The 22,438-nt window shown below is 39.8% G+C and overlaps 1 long non-coding RNA gene across 1 annotated transcript; it reads right to left on the reverse strand.

The window, feature by feature from the left end:
* Positions 1–1,696: 1,696 nt before the first annotated feature.
* LOC131980046 (uncharacterized) lies at positions 1,697–21,465 on the reverse strand. Its single transcript, XR_009395173.1, has 3 exons — positions 21,418–21,465; positions 11,175–11,250; positions 1,697–2,521 (listed from the first exon to the last, which is right to left on the reverse strand). It is a non-coding gene; the product is annotated as an uncharacterized LOC131980046 (long non-coding RNA).
* Positions 21,466–22,438: the final 973 nt, after the last annotated feature.

A 22,438-nucleotide genomic window follows, 5' to 3' on the forward strand; every position in this document is an offset into this window, starting at 1 on the left:
CCCCATAGTCTAGACCCTGCAACCCTCTCTCTCCAACCAAACGCCCCAAACCCCCCCCCCCCCCCCTCCCTCCTCACTCTCCTCTCCTCAGCTCCCACGACCAGCAGACAGACCCTATGATTCGCGTGACCGCCATTTTGCTGCCCACAGTAGACCTAACTGTACAGCACAGCAGCTGCCTTGATGGGCGAATGCAAATACGAACGCTGCTTTGTTACTCAGCCGCTCAGACGACTCTCATCGCATGAATTAACGCACCCCCCCCTCCCCAAAAAAACAAGACCTGCTAAACAAATGCGACCACAAAACGATGCACTGCCGAAATGCAGAAACGTGAGATATATTCATTTATACACGATCCCCAATCCTCTGAATGTTATTACGCCGAGTTATGAGGACTGCGTGTTCAATATTATTCAGGTTATTTCAAAGATGACAGGCAGTCTCTCATTTTCCTCTAACTGGTGCATTCTTGGGAAATAGCACAGATATGATACTTCAAACAGTCTTCTTCAGGCGACATTTTTTTTTTGGTTACACCGCCTATTTATATGTTTCATATGCAGCCCTCTTCCAGCAAAATCAGTCACCCCATGATTTGCTCAGTGCCATGGTAACCAGACACCCATGTGCATGAAAATGAGACTATTATGGTCTGTCTGTCTGGAGTTCGTTGGGCCTATGGATCCCTTTTTAATTAGAGTCTGTGTGCATGTCTGAGCTTCTCTGTTTGCTTAATGCTTTCATCGGTGCATTATGTATGTCCGTGTGTTAAAAAAAAACTCTGTGCATGTGTGACAGGGCGATATCTGCTTTTAAAAAAACCCGCTCGACTTAATCTTTTGTACAGTGTCACATTTGCATGCGAGGGAATCAAATGCAAACACCATATGGCACAGTAGAACCAGACTCTTGATCTCACGTGCGCCAAACACCTATCAAACACATTTTCAGAGTGCGAATACTCGCAGGAGGAAAACAAACGGCACCAAACACACTTTAAAACATCACTCCGCTGCTGCTCGCTCGCCATCATGCCGCGTTATCAGCACACGCCAACGACATGATGTTTGGAGGTTATGCAAATGCAATTAGCCTCGATTTGCATTCGACAACAGCTAACGGATGCACAGATGGCAGACAACAGAGATGCGCCCGCCATCTTTGGCAGAGGGAGAGACTGGCGGCCATTTTGTCTGAAGCTGTGCCCATCTGGATGGAAACAACCACGCTGCATCGCTGTGACAACGGCAGTTTGGGAGCTGTGGGTGCACGCTGCTGCTGCCACTCGCTGGCTTTCAAGGCCGAGCAGATACAGTCCGTTCATACACACAACAGAGGCTGAGGTCTCTGATGTGCGAAATGTATAGATATATTAAGTGGCATCTTATAATTCGATAAAGCTTTACAAAAGCATCTTAATTATCTTTAAACTTCCAAACATCATGTAGAGTTAGAGAAACATCTTTTACAGCTGTGATCAAAAACCTAAAAGTTCCATACACACGAACGTGCATGCACGCGCACGCACACACACACGCACACACACACACACACACACACACACAGTTGTAATGTATGAGGTAATGACAGCACGTAGAGAGTTGTTCACAGAGGGGAAAATGTGGAGTGCTAAAGCGATACTTGCCTTTTTACCATCTCCACTACACGGTGGGAAGGTCTCTCTGTGATCTCCTTTAATGTTCAGTCAGTTTTATTTTAAACGGTCAGGAATGGAATAAGAGGCATCATGGAAAAAAAAAAAAGAAAAGTCGATCATACTTTATGTGCCAGTGTTTCTGGTTTTAACAGACACATGTCTACAGCTCACCATAGTAACAGCAAGCCAAGAGTGGAGGAGAAAATAAAGATCGTACTGTCTCTTTGTCAAATGTAAAAACTGGTTGGGGAATAAACAACGGGCGGGTCGAGGATGGAGAGTGAGTCAAAAGCAGAACTCCCAAACTGGTTTTTAAAACAGCCAGAGGCAGAAGGTGGGGGATATGTCAATCTTATGAAGGGGGGAAAAAATCAAGAGATAGGAATATCCCTGTCGGCGGTCTCTCTGCATTCTGGGTATTATTTGGGGAGAGATCCCCTTCAGCAGAACCACACACAGCCAGTGGAGATCAGGTCCAGTGTGAGGAGCCAGGGCTGCAGCTGAGAGGGCCACGCAGGGCCTGTCCTTTGGAGGTCTGCGGGCCCCTAGGCCACAGACTAACACAGGAAACCCCACTCAGAGCTGTGCAGGCTCTGTGTTTCATATCGATTTCTCCTGCATGCCGGTAGCTCCAGAGGTGCTTCGAGCCTTCAGGGACTTTCTCCATCCTTCCCAGCCCACTCACTAGCTCCCCGCCTGGGCTGCGCTGGCTCTGCTGGACCCCTGGATGGAGGTACGGGCCACAGGAGGAGAGGAGGAAGACGAAAGCCCATGGCAATGATGATGAGCTGCACCGGGTCTCTGAGTTCAGTCATCTAGCAGCCTTTATCCAGCCTTCCAACCACCCACCCTTGTTTCCATCTGAAAAAGGGAAAATAGAGTGTTTTTCAAAATCTCACCTTTGGCATTCAGCATCCCTCTGCTCAATGCAAATGCAAATGTAAACACTAACACTTTGATTAAAAATATGTGGGAAGAAAACGCCAACTTGCTCTTTTGTAACCTGCCCCAAGGCGCTCGCTGCTATACAGAAACAAATAAAAATGCTCAGCATACTGTATGAAACACAGACACATCCATCGCTCTTCATATTTTAAAATGTTTTTTCCATAAATATAAATCATTCACATTAAAATCATTGCACATTGTTAGGAAATACTATTGACATTCATTATGTTTAGTCATTTTTGACCATGTCTTATGACTGGCATAAATAAAACAAAGATAACGGTTTTGATACTAAACGAATAATCTGCATGCATTCCTTCACTGCAGTGCATCTTGAAATTTTCTGAAAGCATTCTGAATGCTGTTATCATGCTAATACAACATAGTCCTTTATGTGTCGCTTTGTTCTTTTCTATAAGAAAAACGAATTGCAGGGGCCTCCTTCAGTAACCGTGCACCCACTGGCCCCAGCAGCAAAGAAACATTCAGCCCAGTGTGGTTTGCTGGAAAATTAATAGGACACAGAATAACAAGGTCAGTTATGGGATGGCTTGTTCGTGAATTTTGAGTTTCGCTGTTATGTGCATGTTTTCATCATATAATGGGGGAGCACCCGGAGTAGCCCCCTGGCTTGGCCTGTGCAGGGGAGTGACGTGGGGTGAGATTGGGTGAGCCGGAGGAAGATTCAGACACAATGCCCCCATTGAGAGGGTTCAGACATGGGTGTTAACTCCCCATTCCTTCACACACAATAGGGCCCCCCACTAGAGTCGGCGTAGGGGACAATGTTGGTTCAGGGCAGCCCTCCACCCAGCGAGAAAGAAAAAGAGCTGCATTATCAAGATGGAAGGAGAGGGAAGGATGGATGGGGGGCGGAGGAGGAGAGGGACGGATGGACGGGAGATAGAGGGAGATGTTTGTGTATGACGAGGGGCCCTGTGACCCATGGCTTTGGACTTGAGGGACAAAACAGAGACAAACACATCGCAGCGGGATCAGAATTCTGCGGCCTTACGAAACTTTAAAGAATAATTTGTAATATTCTGTATCATTATTCTGCTTCCTCTATGCTTGTTTTTACATTTGTAGATTTTGCTTAAACTGGCATATTCAGTGATGTATTAAAGAAAGAAAGAAAATAAGATTAATCCAGACACCCCCAACAATATGAATTAGCAGTAAATCCAGTGGTGGAAGAGGTATTCAGATCCTTTATGGGGCTGTAACCAAAAGCTTCTATCCTGTTATACATCATAGACTAATATAACATTTGGCAATTCAATAAACAGTCTGTATGAAATAAACACATGCTCAGTCTATTTTATATTCTCCATGTGAGCAAAACAGCTCCTCCATGGTTTGATTGAAGCACGTCTTTACTATATGCTTGGGCTCGATAGCTGGAGTGAGCATTTTCAAGAAATAGACGTAGCCACTCACAGACCATACAGTATATCAGATTTTCAGATAAAACTTAGGAAAGACAGAGTTTGTCTACACTGTCAATGTCATGCAGCGATCTGTTAATACACCTTTACTGTGAAAACTAACATGCCATATTTAATTAAATAACAAACATTACTGAGTACCAATTAAAATGCTTACATATAACTGCAATGTTGACTTTGATCACTGACCTTTGTTACATGATACCCTGCTCTCTTTCACATACGTGTCTGTCCGTTTCTGACATTAGTTGGGTTTACAACAAATGGTCAATGGTCAATCAAATTTTTAAGCAAACTTTTGACACAAAAAAAGACAAGAAATGCAAAGTAAACTGCATTTTCAGCTGGTTTGGAGTAAATAAACTATAGGTGTATGTCAGCTAGTATTGGTTATGTCTTATCTTGTCAGTGGAAACAGCTGATCAGTAATGTGAGTTAAATGTTTCCCTACGTCAGAACTTATTCTGCAAAAGCGTTTCCATATCCAATTCAGCCCTTATCAACCATGTTTCGACGAAGGGAAAAACCACCTCAAGCTAGCTTAAAAAAGTTTTTTTGCACAATCCATTAAAACAAGGTAAAAAATAAAAAAATAAAAAAAATAATGCTGCATGTTCTGCTGACTGCAGTAAACATGTAGCGTTTGTAAAAGCAGTAGCATTTTGTTACCACAGTCACTCTAAAATGATGAACAACTTTTCCTCTTAAAGGTGAAGTACTCTTTGAAATTAAGTGCTAAAAAACATGTCTTCTTTTGTATGTTTCAAAGGTTTCACTGAAAAACAGACCCAGTTGTGAAACACTCTGAATGAAATGACAGATCAGGGAGTTTATCTGCACTCTTTAATGGCATCATGTTTGCAGCAGAGAGTAGGAATAACATTCTCCAATGACTTCAGCATTTTTAAAAACATCTTAAGCGTTCCTCCAAAGACCATATAACAAGCATTTGCTTGTTGGCGGTCGCTTGTTATATACTCTGCGGTTGTAAAGGAACGGTGTTTTGGGAGCCGGTTTGGGAGTAAAGCTGGCAGCGTTAACAAGCTGTTGGTAATGTAAGTGTATAAGATTGTATTCCACCTTCCTTTTCCAGACAGGTAAAATCTTCTCTGGCTAAAACAAAAGGGGAGTTCTGCTTAAAATGTATAAAGGAAGCCATCAGTTTGACTGTGTTTGAGGCCATGAGGTGGTATAGGTGGCGAAGGGAGGGGGGTTAGCTGGAAAATGTTTATGGAGATCCTGTGTCTCTCTGGGAGCCTAATAGAATCCTGTGGCTGGAGTGAGAGCTCATTGTGCCAGTGTAAAGGATTACACTGGTAAACTGGTAAAACAGGGGAAAGAGCCCAAACACTCTCTACCTCCTATGGAGAGGCAACGAACCATCGAACAATGAGAGGGGAGAGTATACTGCAAGCTGACTCATTTCATCAACGGAAAAAAGAGAGAGAGAGAAAGTAGTGCAGGAGCTGCGATAAGAAGAAGAAGATAGAGGAAATAGATCAGGCAGTTCATATCCATGCCTGTGCACGGGCAAAAAAAAAAAATCACCTGAAAGTGGAGTGAAGGATGGAAAAAGAAGGGGAGCAGAAGGGTCTGCATGGACGACAGTTTCTGTAGTAGAGGGTAATATGGGGAAATGATGTCTGTCTTGCTTGTCTGTCTGCATCCTGAGTGACAGTTTACAATCTCTGAGGCAGCAGGCAGGCCCAGCAGGTCGGCTCTTTGGCTCCATACAATCCCTCATTTCTCATTTTTTTCTCTCTCTTTCCGTCTACCCTCCACCTCTGGCTCTCATCTGTTTCCAGCCATCTCTAATCTCCAGCAGCACCACCTCCCCTCTGCATTTTGTCTACATTTTAAAATATGTTTGCTCTCACTGTTGATCACTAATTATTGTAACTAGAGGCTGACTATTGGATTTTTATTCTTTATTTAAATGGTCAGCAATTGACTGATATAGAACATGTATTGCTGCTTTTTATTAAGCTATTTCTGATATTTTTATATAATCCTTATTAAATTAATTTTTTCCATTTCTAGAATTGGTTTTATGTAATATTGTATGTATAATGTATAATATTGTTTAATATTATTTGATAACATTAACTTATATTTGCTTCATCACTGGTGCACAATCTATGAAAAAGGTCTATTTTCTTTCCAGCTAAAACATTCATGATATTGGGCACCATATCTGTAGGCAGTGATTTAAAAAAAAAACTAAAAATCTGTGTGGTTATCAGTTTAAAAAATCCTCTATTTTTTGGACTGTAGCAAGTATTAGGTTGCCTCAGTGTTGAGGAATAACTAGTTACTTGTAATGAGGTTATGTAATTAAATTGGACAATACATTTGATAGTTAGTTTGATATTTACAGTAAAGGGGTTACATCCAGATGTATATGTAAATAATTTACATTTTCTTTTAGTAAAAAGCAAAACTGCAGGGAAAATTTTGAGTGCAACAGCATAAAGGGACGGGCTGCTATAATGAATGGTCCACAGGCAATCCTAAGAAAAGTAATGCACTGAATGTCGTGGCTATCCCACACAATGATGTCTGTTTTTGTAACTACACCATGGAAACATAAAAGGTGGTCTGAGGGGAGCTGGATGGTACAAACAAATCCAGGACTTTGACCCAGGAGACTATTCGACTGTTCATGTCTCGTTGGAAACTTCTTTACTCGTGTTCTACATTACTGACGTTAATGCGTCCAGTCCAGTATTTCTATATGTAAGTAGTTAAATGTGTAGAATTTTTCCTAACCTGAAACAAGTAATTTCAGTGCCCAAACCTAACTAAGTAGCTCTGTATTACAATGTTACCAACATGTTTAAAACAGCCACAGTTATTTCATAGGATATTATAAAGAGTATATGTTGCAAAGGGAAGGCTTACAAGGAGCTGCATCTTTGTTCAGACAGGCTCTATTCTTTGGCAGTTTGCGGTCAAATTTTGAAAAGATCACCTTTCAATGCTATAAATTCAACAGTGTTTCCTTCTGAAATCAGAAAATGACTCTTACTTCTTACTTTAGCTTGTATCCCAGCAGTAAAAATGCTGTCAACATAGAAGTGGTCAATCTCAAAAGTCCAGTTTAAAACATTTGTTTGAACCAAAAATCAAAAAGAATTATGTTACATTACTTTGATGAAGTAATAAAATAGTTAGTTCCTAAAGGTGTCACTGTCTTTTATGCTAAACCAGTAGATGCATTTTGAGCAAATATTTCCTCGAAAACAGCATTTTCTACCTCCAGATTGGCCTCTGTTGAAAACTAATCCACAGAGGTTTTATTGGAGTCCGGCGTCTGATGAGCACGATGACCCCCATATATTTCCCAGAGTTTACACGGACAACTCGCAAGTAAAGCATTATTCTCCTCTCATGTGCTGTTCAAATGGAAACCACACTGAGCATAATGCATCATCTGCATTCTGCAACCTGCCACGCTGAAAGACTCCTCTCTCTCCTCCTTGCTCTCTTCATCTCTGTTCCTTCAAAGGCTGCCGAGGATGTATTCAAACAGCAGGATACACACTCAGCTAACAAACCTCATTAAGGGCCCATACACTCTTTCTCAATGCTAACACTAGCTGTCACACATCCCCTCTCAATACACACACTGGTGGCCACACTGACCGCGACAAAGCATCTTTACAGAGCTTATTAGAAGGGTCCCCCTCTCTATTTCAAACTCATCTGAATAGGAGGTAAGATGATAACGAGGAGGGGAGAAGGAGATAGAGAAGGAGGGACGAAGAGGAGAAAGGGAGCGAGAAAGAAGAGAGGATGCTTGCTAATGTAGTCAAAGAGATAGCAGGCGCGTCTTTATTTCATAGGGTGGAATTAAAGCAAGGAGCTCGGGCAGGCAGGGGGACCTGAATTAGTGTGACACCGCTCTGGTGCAGCGGGGAACGGGGAGGGAACTGAGTGCTGCACCCATTTGATTGGTGTGCCAGTATCTGGAGAGAGATAGAGGGAAGGAATGGGTGTGACACTGGCTTCATGGGGAAGGTGGCAAAAGAGCAGCTGGACGAGTGGTTACACAAACTGGAACAAGCTAAATATAAAACAATGAGATACAGATTAACCCTCGGCTGGCAGCAAAGGAACTAAATAAACGTGTGACGTGGTTTCTTTCTTTGCTTTTTCTTTTCATGCTAATGATTGTTGCAAGGAACTGTTTTTTATTTGATTGAAGCAACATCACACTTGTCTTTAGCTCCTTATTTAGAGGACAGAAGGTCATGCTCCAAAAGCATTCCTCCATAGTTGCCATATCTTCCTCCAACCCTCCTCCATTTCATGTTCAAATTTTTCTTTTGTGTGTTCTTGAAGCACGCTGTGTGTGTGTGTGTGTGTGTGTAGGCAAACAATGCCAAGTTGACAGTTAGGGTCTGGGATCAAGCACAAGGCCAAGTTTGTCTCCACAGACTGAGTGAATGGACAGTTGCAGACGTAAAAAATAAATATTGCACCATTTCTCAAAAAACTGCCTCAATTTTTTTTGCATCAAAGCATAAAAAATTAATAATTTGTATGCTCCAAAATGTTTTAAATAACTTATTTTAAAGATTATCTTTTTTTTAAAAAAATGTAACAAGAACAGAATGCTTTATGTAAACTATTTGTATACAAAATGCACAGAAGAGGAGTAAAAAAAATATAATCCAGCCTCTTTATAATGCTCAGCAAAAATTTTAAGTTCAAGTTGAAGTTATGACCTAATTGTTGTCCCATCAAGCCCAGTGGCCCCTGATGAGAGTGCAAAGCATTCTGGGAGAATAGCAGGTGTCCCCCATGTCACAGAGCTTCCCAGACAGCTTGTTAATTTGCACAACTTTTACACACACATCTCTCCCTCTATGTGTGTGTGCATGCATGTGTATGTATGTGTGTGTATATATTAGCGATGGGACTTGACCCTAGCGAGCTGCGGCAGTGTTTCGCGTCTTGCTGGGCGTGGGAAAAAGACGGGACCCCTTTTCACAGCTGCCTCGGCCGAGGCCTGGGCTGCTGGGGGCCCCTGTACCCCCTCTACACACACACCCCCGTTCCCCCTTGTCCGAATCCCCCCCACAACCCCCTCCTCCTCCTCCTCCTCCTCCTTCTTCTTCCATTCAGGCTCCGGCCTACTGGCTTTCAAAAGCAGGACCCCCTTCCCAGCCCTTCATAAATACATCTCATTATTCAAGCCCTAGTTTGCATAGGGATTCCAAAGAGATCTCCACTCTGCTCGTGAGGCCTGAAGCCCCTCAGCCTTTTGGACCGCACAAGTGCAAATTTCGACTTAGTAATCTCCCTGTGTTAATATTTGTTTTAAAAAGATGTGTGCACACTTGCAAAACTATTAAACCAATACTGCGACTGTCTTAAAATTTGTATATGTATGCATCTCCCTTTCAAAATTCCCCCTTTTTTTCTAGAAATGCAACAAAAAAATCTGCCGAAACTAAAACCAGTGAAAAGAGAGTTTAGCATATTAGCAAGTGCTTTGCTAGGCTGTATTCCATCTGCCACCGGCTATTGTACAGTACCTCACACACACACACACACACACACACACACACACACACACACACACACACACACACACACACACACTCTTCAACCCCCCCACCCCACCCCCATTCGCTGCAATGCATTACTGCAGAGATTTATCTCCTATCAGCCTGTATAATAGTGAGGTTATAATTTACATCCACTTTAGAAAACAGCAGCACAGGCCGGCCCTTGCATATGCTAATATAAAGCTTGGGAAAATCTGGGCAACTCAAAGAACTCCACACGAAATTTGAATAACTGAACGTTATATTGAGCTTCAAGGTTGTGGAACCATGAAGATTTGACCTTGCTAACAATGTGTACTTATTGTTTAATTCCTAATGCTCAACTATTAAAGGAGGAATTGGAGGGACCATACGGACGAGCTTAAAGCTGGGAATGTTTAGATCTTGTGAAATAAATGAAATTACATGCTCCTAGCTACAGTTTTTATTTATTAGATGCCTTCAAGTTTGGAATATTCATTTTAACAAAAAACGCTTCACCGCACTGATCGTACAATAGGTTTCCTTTGCAGTTTATGGTGTTTCCAAGCGTTTTGACTTAATGCTGCCGTTGCTCTGTTATGCATGTGCTATACCTTTATGCAAATGGCTACTTTGCCCACAATAATGAAGAGAATCTGGACAAGGGGAGGGAGGCTCGTCAAGGCATTAGGGCCGAAAAGGACAGAGCCACCCAAACGCTCTTTCCACATGAGCAGGTCCAAACCTCGCCTGCGCTCTCCTAACGGGATAAAGAACCGCAGCAAAGATTACACGGCCACCTCCCCTGCACCTACCACACACTCTACCTGACAAATAGGATCATAGTGTTTAAAGGGATAAAACGCTGAATGTATGTGAATGAGAGAGAGAGAGAGAGAGAGAGAGAGAGAGAGAGAGAGAGAGAGAGAGAGAGAGAGAGAGAGAGTGTGTGTGTGTGTGTGTGTGTATTAGGAGGATGGGGGGTGATGTGCAATGTAAAAAATGTTAATACTTCAAAGGGATGATGGAATTCAACATGGACGTCTTACTTCACTCGCTCAAATCGCAGCGTTTACACTCTGTTGCTGTAGGCTACTGCAGCTCCACACTGTATACATATATTCTGATATATACATGAATGATATAAAACTGACATTTACACTGTGCGCAAATAAAACGGGCAGTAAATGTCCCTCCTAATGCCCCTTTCTGTTTGAATAAGACAGTGAGAATTGCTACAGTGCTGCACACTTTAAAAATAATTCTTGATGCAAAATCCTCAATATTTCAAAATTCAGGCTTCAGCCTTCTCTGTCTTTTTCACACCCACACACACACAACCATCCTCACAGCTCCACAAAATATGGACAACAATCAACCAGCAGCATTGCTGCACCATCGAAACTATGTGCAAGCCTCCAGCATCTTAAAGTTTGACCTGAACCTGCCTCCTAACAGTTACACACAAAATATGTAAGGCGGAATAAGGAATTGGATTTGGCAACATCCTGGACTGTTGCTCATGTGGAAATGACAGCTGAAACACTTGTCTACATGTATGTGTTGCTGTAAAATATTTACCTTTCTCTTCATCCTGTCTGGAGGCAGTTTGTCTTGAGTTGATGCAAACTTCAGGGCTGAGGTTGTCGCCATTTTCCTTTTAAGACAAAAGAAAAGATAATCAGTGTGAGAGAAATCTCACTTTGTCTCATTTATAGCAAAACCACATATTTTAGGAATAAATAAGCAGCTTGCAAAGCAGTGGAGGAAATATAAAGGGGGGAAATAAATGCAGATTTGTTGACCTTGCAGCTAACAGCTCTCCACCAAACTTGTCTGGTGTTTTTCCCGTGCACTTCTCATTATTTTGCCTCTTTGCAAGGTTAAAAACATTTTCTGTTGCATGAACAATAAGTGAAGCTTGATAAAAGTGTTTGCGAAAAGCCAAAATTGTAAAATGTGATGGAAAAGGCATACAAAGTGGAAAACTATAACACAAGCAATAGCATGGCGCATGCTTCATCTAGGCAGCATCTCAGTTGCTAAGCTACTGAACACGATACACAATTGAGCATGAAAAATGTTGTGAACAACATAAAGTAAATTCTGTTAATCATCACTATGACTGTGGAATCAAACGTAAAGCTTACATAATCATAATATTTGTATCACTGATTTACTTTGTATCAGTACAAGATGGAGGACATGGAGGTCAAATTGTGGCTCAAACTGTACACCAGCTCTCATATTCAAACTTCGACAACACACACAGTCACACATGATCCAAGCTCTCTTGTTTAACAGCGCACATCAAATATTGTCAGTCATGGTCTAAATAGAGCATGCTGGGACTTCAGGGATATTCAGTCATCTCCAAGGCTTGCTGATTCTGCTCTAAGAATAGATCAAACTCCGAGCCGATGCCCTATTTTGTTCTTATCTAGCAGGCAAACGCAAAAAATAATCCACCCGGCGAAACACAAATTTGAACATATCTGCCATGTCTGACTCGGATTCAGTGATGAAAGCATGTTGGAAAAAAGGCCGAGGATGATTGTATACACTGTCTCTTTGCTCTAAATGACTGATGCAATATGATTTTGATGTGCTGTACCCTGCAGGTTCATGGTTGGGTAGTGAAGAACCAAACAACCCACACTGGTCGACACTGAAATTGTGCAAAAAACACGCTGTTGTTATCAGGGCAAGTTATAGCATGCAAGTCCAGCCCTGTGAGCTCTAATAAGGCTTCAGCTTCCACCAAGTGATGTACATGTGCATCCAATTATACATCACACTCCTAATGTCAAGTAAATTACAGCCAGGGGACATCACTTAGCCTACACCACTCATAAAGGAAATACACTCAGTATCAGAGGAGTCAGGGAGTCTGCACATGCAGTGGATGCAGCTCTGCAAGATAAATTCATACAGAGTAATTACTGCAACTACTAGGCCTGTAAAAATCTCCATAACCAACATGTGAGATCTTAAAAGCGATGTGATGCTGCTGCCAGCATCATCACGTGAGTCCTGGATGGACCAATCGCAAGGATCCTTTAACTATTTCTGTCTAACCCCTCAAGATATTAATGTTATAACACCCACACAGTTATGACAACTACACAACCGCACGCGCTGTGGTTTTTTAAGCATGTTTCCCCACATCCATGTGTCCTAAAGTTGAGCGAGCAGCCCGTTTTATTGCTCCTCAACAGGCCCCCGCGACGCCGCGATGCCCAAAACACGAACAACATTCACGCCCTCACACACACGCAGGTGGCTCCTGTGAACGTGCCAACACCTGTCCAGAAGAGGTGGACAAGCAGCACTAAAATTGTTGCTTTCTGGCTCAGCGGAGTCCCTCCCCTCCTCCCCAAACACCACCATCACTCCTCCTCCATCAGCAGCCGCGGCGTGCAGCCTCCCTCAGCATCCGTCCCTCCTGCTTCCTCCTGCTGCTGCTGGCCGCCCCGGCATCATCTCCTCCTCCATGCCGAAGCGAAAGGAGAGGAAGCCGGCCCCCCGGGCTCTGAAGTGCTCGGCGTCAGTTCGTACTTTCGGTTCTCTAGCTTTATGAAATTAAAACTCATACAGCTAGATAACCAAAGACACAAACTAACCCGTCGTTTCTTAAAGGGGCCGCCTCTCCGATATACAAACAGAGAGAGGAGAAGAGATAGGATAGAGAGAGAAAGCCTGCCTGTGGTCACATTGCAATGAGAGCCCCTCACACACACGCACACACACACACACACACACACACACACACACAGGGAGAGAGAGAGTGAGAGAGAGAGAGAGAGAGAGAGAGCAGCAAAGCTATACTCAGCATAATAATAATATTTATTATTATAAAAATAAAAATATGATATCTTTTTTTATAAACTGTTATCATGATATGGAGGTGAATTTAAGTTTAAACATGCAGGCTGCATTGGCTTCCATGACACACACACACACACACACACACACAGACAGTTGATTGGAGCCCATTTGGTCCATCCAATCCAACTTTGCTTCACTGTCTTCACCACAATTAAACACAGTGATGCTGCATGAGCATAATCAGGAATACTTTGGTGCTAAATCAGCATTTTGTTTCACACAGCATCACACGTGCATGTAGCCAGAGGCCCGTGCACACAACCTCCACCTTTTGCAACCCCGTCAAAACACATTTAGTAACATATAAATAGTCTGGTTTACATCTGGTGAACACTGTGGGTTCACACTGCCTTTATTGTACCGCATCAGGCCTCACAGAGGAGCAAAGTTCCAATCAAAACAGCCTCCAATAATGTCACAGCTATAGTTTACATTTCTGCAAAGCCACAATCAGAGAGATGAGATACATAACAGCGATCAATAGAATTAAGGTTATTTCCACAGTCATACAAAGCCAGCATCCTACTTACTTGCACATCAGGCTAACTCTCCACTCCACTCAGTATCCTCCAACAATTTCTAATTCCGCCACCGCGTGATCAGAGCCTGGGGTCTGATCGCACCCGATGAGAGACAATAGTGTAAAAAAACAAGTAAAGTATTTAAGCTATAAAGTGTCCTATGTGTCTCTATGGACCTGCATGTGTCCTCTCCCCACACACGCGAGCTGCGACTGACAAGTGCAGAGTCCACACGGTGAGCAGAAGGGATAAACTCCGCCTCAGAGAGAGAGAGAGAGAGAGAGAGAGAGAGAGAGAGAGAGAGAGAGAGAGAGAGAGAGAGAGAGGCGGGAATCTGAAATCATTAAAGCCAATTTGAAAAAAAGGAATGCAGGTGTGTGTCAATCAGGGCTTTATTTCCCCAGTTATCCTCATAAGTCATTAGCCGTAAAACACCGAAGAGTGCGCAGCAAAAATCTTTCGCGAATGCAGCTGGAGCACGATATTTAGTCAGCAACGTGTTTTTTGATAAATTAATTAGACGTTTCTTAGATAAACGTTTAGATTTTTTTTTGAAAATTTCAGCTCTATATGCTTTTCTTCCACTGCCACATTTGTTTAAAATAAGCTTGTATATAGACTATCTAAGAGGAGCACAGACTTCATCAAATCATTTAATTCTTAACAAAATTCCTCAACAACAAATCTTATAATATTTTGATTATCTGTTCAATGATATTAGTTATAAATCATTAAGCCATATGATCTATACTTTTCTTTTAGTAATTCATTTTATAATTTAAAGAATCAACGCAAAAAGCACAGCTCATAGACACTTAAAAAAGTCTTTAATTAGGCTATAGGATTTATTTCTATTTTTTAGTCCGTCTGTGCTGAGCTCTAAACTGTCGTGCACGTGTTGTGAATCGTGATTAAATGCATTTTATGGGAACAGTGGCGAAGTAAGCCTAATTAGCTTTTCTTTACTTCTCCATGTAACCTGATTAAGACTGAAAGAATATTTTTTTGCCATGATTGTGAAATTATGAGATCAATTATACCTTCAGCAGCCTTGTTAGAGCATTTAACAATACAAGCTTAAAGTGTATCTCATAATAAATGCTGTTTCCAGGATAAAGAGACTCTGTAAAGGACGACAAAGTGTTTTTTTATTTTGAAAAGTCGCTGCAGAGGAATTCCGGCTTTCTGTCCTTGGTGGTGCAGAAAAGGGCCCACGCCTATAGTCAAAGCCCTGATAGCATATTCAGACAATATGCAGCCTTATCGATTGTGATATTGTGATATGAGTGATATCTGGGCTGAGGAGATGAGATAATGCGCGCGATAACAATCACACCTTTGATAAAAGAAGAAGCCAGTGGCAGAGACAAGAGCCGAATAGCAACTTGCAATATCTCTCAAAAGTTTGAAAGGATATTTTAAAAAAAAGGTTCTGGGATCAGTTTGTGTGTATCAGTGTGTGTGCGTGTGTGTGTGCAGGTAAACCAATAAAAGAGCAGCCAGCTACAGTGTGGGTTTCCAAACGAAGCTTGCATCAGATAACAGTTACATATCTGATTATTGCGCATGGGCAATCTGTTAGTATCATGGAGGTGCAGCTCTGCTGTCAGGCTGCTGCTGCTGCAGGTCCGGCTCTGTACTGTATGAATCCTATTCTACTCTGCATCATTTATAAGCAGATGTAATCAGCTGTGGCCTCTGCTGCTGTCAGCCTGTAATTGAACTTACACCACAGTGTGCTGTTGTTGCCATGCACGGTTTAAGAAGAGCAGGAAGGCCCACACAATTTTAAAAAAAAAGAAATTTAAAAAAAATCATTGTTGCTACATTAGCATGATTTTGATTGGATCCACAATGCTCGTTGCTGATGGGCATGCGCAACCAGGGCGTTAGAGTACACGTGCATCTTTATATTGTTGCTCACAAGCTATCATAGCACCTAATATTCACTGCAATTATCAATAAAGTCAGACAATAAATGTTCCTGCAAAGCGCCACTTCCACATCAGTTTTATTAAAATTTAAAATTATATTTAAAAATATAAGACATTGGACTTAATAGCATATTGCATTTTTTTAAATCTCATAGCCTATTTGATTGTTTTTTTTAAATCGTATAGCCTTAATTGTTTTGCGTTTTTAATACCATACTGTGAAGCACTTAGAGCTGTATTATATGTATGAAAGCTGCTATACAAACAGTTATCATCATTATTATTTAAGTAAAATCTTTGCACTCCAGAGCAGACCTGCCATGAAAGATATTAGAAGACTTTTAGTTTTGAATAAAAATAAAACTAGTTTGCCAATCATATACATACAAATATAGTATAAAAAAAAGATAATCAGCCAACATTGAAGGTTTTTTAAAAATCTGTTGAACGAGGTGTCATTGTGTGTGTGTGTGTGTGTGTGTGTGTGTGTGTGTGTGTGTGTGTGTGTGTCTCCTCAGATAGATTTTCCCACAAACAAGTGACAGGGAAAATTTAACCCCCCGCCTCCCCCCTTTATCACCCCCCCAAAAATAAAAATAAAAGAAAGAAGTCAACATCAAGTTCAACAACGTGCCGGAGAGAAATTAACATGACAATCCGGTCTGGGATCCTCGAGGTCCCCCCTCCCTTCACACCAGAGTCTGGCGTCAGCCCCGCTACACTTTCCCAGGCTCACAACAATATCTCCCTGCTGAACTCTGCACTGCAGCGCTGCCTGGGGCCTCCTCCTCCCGCACCCCACCTCCTCCTCCACCTCTACTACTACATGAATACTTCTCACATGAGCACATGGTAGCGGAGAGTCTCGTTAAATATTCCGGAGTTTGCATAAACTTTAATGCAGGCTAATTGACATGCTGATGAGAAAAATGTGCTTTTAAAATTGTTTTAATGTCATTTGGATGGCGATTTGAAGTGATTAAAAGCCTTTATCGTACATTATGGTAGGCTATTTTTAAAATTATTATTATGTCACTATAAAATACATTTACAATTTTTCTATAGCAGCAATATATCAGTGACACAAATAATTACAAGAAGTATATTTTAACGTATTATTAGGCTTTGCTAAAAAAGAGAAAAATATATTCTCATAGCTTTCCCTCCAGTGAGGTAACACACACACACTAAAATAAATTAACAGGTCGCACTATACTGTGTCAAAATATACTTACAATTAAAATGACTTCAATCCAAAAAGTATGTCCTTATAGACTGTAGAGTTTGAAAATACATAATTTAGTGAATTATAATTTGTCCCAATATGCATCCTCTGTGCAGTCCACTCAAACTGGCCTCGATATTCAGAGAGAGAGAGAGAGAGAGAGAGAGAGAGAGAGAGAGAGAGAGAGAGAGAGAGAGAGAGAGAGCTGTACCTCCTCTCCTGTGTGACTAAAGTGCACCACAAAGCCTGTTCCTCTAAGAAATATTCCTTTAAATGTTAAATGTGTTTTACCTGCATTAATGCAGAGCTGCCTCCATATTATGTAGAAAAATCCTCTCTTACCGGATAAAGCGGGTCAGACAGGAGTGTGAGAACAGCGGCTGCAGCAGCGACAGAGACGAGAGGAGGGAGGAGGATGAGGAGGAGGATGAGGAGGAGGAGGAGGAGGAGGAGGGAGCAGAGCCAGCTCAGGGCCTATCAAATGTGTCAAACAGGCCTTATGATATTTGGGGGGAATATAAAAGAGGCTGAAAATAGGTTGCTGATGCTTTTGTTTTGAAATAGATATCAGAATCACATCGAGAAAAAAACACGCTGTTCCACGCTATAGTAGAAGTAATAATAATAATAATAATAATAATAATATTATAGCCAATTAAGGTCAGCATTATGGGGAAAAAAACCCTCTGGTTTAAAACCTGATCGTATTTTCTTTAGAAAATTATTACTATAATCTGTTAGGCCTCTTTTGAAAATATTTTTGTAAATTTATTTTTTTCCTTTTTTAAAACACAACTTTAACATGTATGCTTTTGTCCAATTAACATGCTGTACAATAGGAATTATATATAATAAGCCACTCTTAATTTGGGCTAATATTCCCTGTTAGTCAGGATCAATCGTTTTATTTCTGCAAGGTGAGTAAATGCTTCACATTACAGATTGTTGTTGGCTTGTTTCAGTGTTACATGAGACAAACATACTTATGACACAAATACAGCAGAAAATAATCCAGCAGTTTATGATAAACTGTCTGCAGCCACTTTACAACAATGCATGCTGCAGGTGTTTACAGCCTGTTTATGATCGACCTGTAACTGACAGGCCTGTTATTTACAGAGAGACTAATAAATGCACGTATATTATTGGTCTCTTCTCACCTGCGCAGCAACATATTGTGGTTGAGAAATGAATTTTAACGGTTTAGGTCTTAAAAAATAAACGATCATCCGCAAACCTCGTTTCTAAAAGGCACAAGCTGTAAAGAAATACAGTTTACAGTAAAAATGCGTCTACAGGACGAAACAGCGACACACGTCGGTGAGAAGGAACACGACTGTTTACAGTACAGGGAAACTATAATGTTGTTTTATGGAAATATTTAGGCATTGCTTCAAGTTTTTTTGTGTGTGCACGAGATGAAAATAAAGAAAATAAAAGACAGAAATTAGGAAACCTAAAATTCAGATTTATATTCTGGTGCAGATAATGTTTACATAATTTAAGTGAAAACGTGTTTTATTCAAGACAAGAGTAGCCAATCATCTCCTCCATGGAATACAAATATTCATAATTAAAGTAAGAAAATGTCACTTTATTCTAAAGTTTATTAAACCATTATGAAAACTATCATGTTGAGAGATAAAAGCCATAATTAGAAACCAGATTCACTATATTAATAAAAGAAACTATTAGTCTATGTTATAATGTGGGAGAATAGTGTTGGATAGCTTTAGATTATTTTTAAATGAATTATTAAATATTTGAGTCTATATTTTAGTTTAATCGGAGAATAACCTGTTGGAGGTGAAACTAAAAATACAAGCTTGAAAGGTTAAAAGTTTTACTGTAACAGAGGTTGAAAAAAACTTTAGATTATAAATCCCTCATTGTTGTTAATAGAATTTGTATTGTCGTTATTATTATTATTATTATTGTTATTATTATTATTATGACTATTATCATCTGAGCTGATAACAGGCTGCAGGCTGAGAAAACTTGGAGTGTGATGATGCTTTATTCAAATAACTACAAAAAATACATTTTCACAAAAATATTCTTTCTTGTCATTATTAACACAGCAGATAACCACAAGTATGTACTTGCTTATTATTTAAAACTGAATTAATATAATCAGTTATTTATTTCTAATGCCTGTGAGACTGACGCAGTGTTATTTTAGATTATTTCTATTCTTTACATGTAATTTTTTTAATGTGCAATTTTCTACTATAACAAAATGTTGTTACATGTCCTTTAGTATCTTTTGGTAAATTTCAGTGACAATTTGTCTGAATTGAAGGTTTGCTCGTACTGAACACACCGCCTGTAAAACAGCAAACCGTGGTCATTCAGCTGACACTGTAAATTAACAGTAGTTAGATAATGTATGCTGGTATGTTTGAATGATTAGTTTATACATTTCACCTTATTTTGATGTCTTTAACATACATTGACAATAATTGCCGGGATTTCATGTTACACGTTTTCTAGCAGATTTCTTTATAAATTGTGTTCTGATTTAATGTTCTTTTAGATTTTATTATAAACTTTATCCCTGATACAGGATCACATAGGTTCTCCACACTTATAATAACACCTTGTTATTTGGATCAGAAGAAAATATATAAGAATTATCTGACAGTGTATATATGTGCATTAAAACACTTTTGCATGTTTGAATATTTTGAACTCAGGTAATGTATTCAATTAATTTATGAAGTTGTAGGATTGTGCAGAGCTGATTCATGATGAGAAAACAATATTTTCCAATTTTTTTCTTCATGATTTCAACTTGCAAAGAAATAAAGCAAAATGTATGTAAAGATAATGTATTTCCCAACTTATAAATATGTGAGATAAATGTGATGGTTGTTTAAAAACACTGTTTTGAACAGTGCTGCCTTAATTGTGAAAATATTAAGCACCATATTCATTTTTCACTCATCATTATCTTGATATTTTTATCACGGTTTGTAAGCTGTTTGAATTAGATATAACAAAACAAAAAAGAACAATCTGTGATAGAAATATATTAATGTTTTACTCCTTTATGTTCTTACAGGATGCGTCCCTTTTATGGACTCTCTGTAAATAATATTCAATATCTCATGTTGCAGCTGCAGGCCTCATGTAAGACTGAAAGACTTAACTCAAGATCCAGCACCAGGCTCAAGTCTGGCCTGCAGAATTAAGTCTTCTGAGAAATACACATGATTGTGTCATTTCTACATTTCTGAAATGATTGCTCTATTTTTAATTTTAGGCTACTGGCATTTTCAGATTAAAATTCTGTTTGTAAATTTACTATAGACTGTGTTGTAGAATGCTATAATGAAGACAGTTTAGCTAACAATTTAATTTTCAAGTCAATAAGATTTTTTAACTGTTCGATTTTTAAAAGAAGGGAACTTGGTAAATACAAAATTAAGACATTTCTGAACACAGCCTTACTGTTTACAATTAACAATAATAAAATGTATTGGTAAAATAATTATTATTCTATTATAATACACAATTTTGTGCAATGGCAAAACTGAGAAATATATTCAAAGAAATAAGTTATGGCCTGTAAGGTTGAGACCAATATGATCACATTTACACTATAAATTGACCCAAATAGCTTAATAGTGTGTATTCGTATAGTATGTTATCTGCACAAGCCAGTTTATTTAATGAATCTTTAAACTCATTTTTCAAAATAAAATCTAAGGTTAATTCTGACCCAGCATCTGACCTTATCTTGCACATTACAAAATAGCTATTAATACTGTAAAACATAATATTTGTACATATTTCTTCTACTGTTTTCTGTATGTTGACTTTTTCCATCTTTCTTATTTTAATCTCCTTTTATATTTCACCATACATCACAGCAAAGTCCTTGTAGCCTATGTGAAAACCTACTTGGCAATAAAACTGATTCTGAATCTGACACTTAAACGTAGGAAACACACGCAAACAAAAACAACAAAAAGTCATTTAAAAAATAAAGGAAGAAATGTCGTGATGTAAAATGAAGCCCATCATGGTGGAACTGGAAAACTATTAGCTAGTAGCCGATATGTCCCTGCAGTGATTTTAAAATAAACCAAGTCACTGTTAACTTTCTGCTGCCAACAAACACAACGTTACATATTCCACACCGTCAAATGAGACATTTTGTATTAATGTTTCAGCAGCGTTAGAGAGGACAGGTGCCGTATAATAAAGAGTCAGCTTTGGTTTTCTGTATAATTTAAGTAAAGTGTAGTTACCAGAGCAGGCTCGTGCAGAGACCTGTGAGTTCCTCCTGTGTCTGAAGTGAAAGAGAGAGCGCGAGCCGGAGCCCTCGTGTCTTAATTTGAAGCCGGCTGGGTTTTATGATAATCAGAGCTGACACCGACCTGTGCGCGTGAATAGAGGAGGGCACCCTCGAGCCTGCGTTCCCACGAGCCGCATTCCTCCGGTCAAGTTCAAGCTCAAAGCGCGAGCCACCATTACTATGCGAGGCGTGCCGCGTGGCTAATTCCAGAAAGGCGCGCGCTCCCCGTCGTGGGAGAGTTGGTCACCTCTTATTGAAAAGCAGCAGCAGAGAGATAGATAGGCCCACTGTGAGGCTGTCATCCACACTCACACAAACACACACAACACTTCCAAACACATTCTTTTAATTGTTTACTCAAATAAAAATAACAATGTTTCTCAAATAACTACAATAATGTATCTCATTGTGGCTCCATTTCAAGATGTCTTTTAGCACAATTTCATAATGTTATAACCTTAATTGTAAAACTTTTTTGGAGTAGATTCACTCATTCTATAGTAGGCCCAAATATGAGCTAGAAAGACATTCACAACATGTTCATATTAATTGTTTTTTCTTCTTTAGATGGTGACTCATTGCAGCCATTAATAATGTCAAACTTTTACAGAAATTACTTCTGCCTGCAAATAATTATAATAGGTTAATAATTACAACAAAAATGTTTACAGAAAACATTAAGAAAATGTATAGAATAATTGTGATACTTTAATATATATTTTTTATTCATTTAACCTTTATTTTAGCAGGAAAATTCCCAATGAGATTCAGAATCTCTTTTACAAGGCAGCAGGGCCGTGCAGAGAAATTTAGAGGGGCAGGTGCTCAGAGTAAAAAGGAGTAAAAAAGAAAAAAGGCGCATGGAACAATATTTTGAAACTTTCCAAAAATGTCAAACTCCTGCTTTAGTGGTACGACTTTTAGTGTTAAAAATTATTTATATTGTAAAAACTTTAATTTTCTCCAATTCCAGT

This window comes from Centropristis striata, chromosome 11 (genome assembly GCF_030273125.1).
Source record: "Centropristis striata isolate RG_2023a ecotype Rhode Island chromosome 11, C.striata_1.0, whole genome shotgun sequence".
Lineage (NCBI taxonomy): Eukaryota > Metazoa > Chordata > Actinopteri > Perciformes > Serranidae > Centropristis > Centropristis striata.